General features: G+C 40.9%; 1 non-coding gene across 1 annotated transcript; it reads left to right on the forward strand.

The window, feature by feature from the left end:
• Positions 1 to 5: 5 nt before the first annotated feature.
• Positions 6 to 113, forward strand: LOC127748024 (small nucleolar RNA R71). Its single transcript, XR_008009967.1, has one exon. It is a non-coding gene; the product is annotated as a small nucleolar RNA R71 (small nucleolar RNA).
• The last annotated feature ends 466 nt before the right edge of the window (positions 114 to 579 follow it).

Here is a 579-nt window from a genome sequence, read left to right on the forward strand (position 1 = left end):
TCAGAAAGCATGTTAGAGGGACACTTTCTGATTAATTGTTTGTATCTTTCCCAAGCTTCATAGAGGGATTCACCATCCTTTTGTCTGAAGGTTTGGACTTCCACTCTAAGCTTACTCAATTTTTGAGGTGGAAAGAACTTTGCCAAGAAGGCATTGACTAGCTTTTCCCAAGAGTTCAGGCTTTCTTTAGGTTGTGAGTCTAACCATATTCTAGCTCTGTCTCTTACAGTAAAAAGGGAATAGCATAAGTCTGTAGACCTCAGGGTCAACCCCATTAGTCTTGATAGTGTCACAGATTTACAAGAATTCAGCTAAAAACTGATGAGGATCTTCCAGTGGAAGTCCATGGAACTTGCAATTCTGTTGCATTAGAGAAACTAATTGAGGCTTAAGCTCAAAGTTGTTTGCTCCAATGGCAGGGATAGAGATGCTTCTCCCATAGAAGTCGGGAGTAGGTGCAGTAAAGTCACCCAGCACCTTGCTTGCATTGTTTGCATTCTTGTTGTTTTTGGCTGCCATGTCTTCTTCTTTGAAGATTTCTATTAGGTCCTCTACAGAGAATTGTGCTTTAGCTTCTCT

The sequence above is a fragment of the Arachis duranensis genome, chromosome 5, assembly GCF_000817695.3.
Source record: "Arachis duranensis cultivar V14167 chromosome 5, aradu.V14167.gnm2.J7QH, whole genome shotgun sequence".
Taxonomy (NCBI): Eukaryota; Viridiplantae; Streptophyta; class Magnoliopsida; order Fabales; family Fabaceae; genus Arachis; species Arachis duranensis.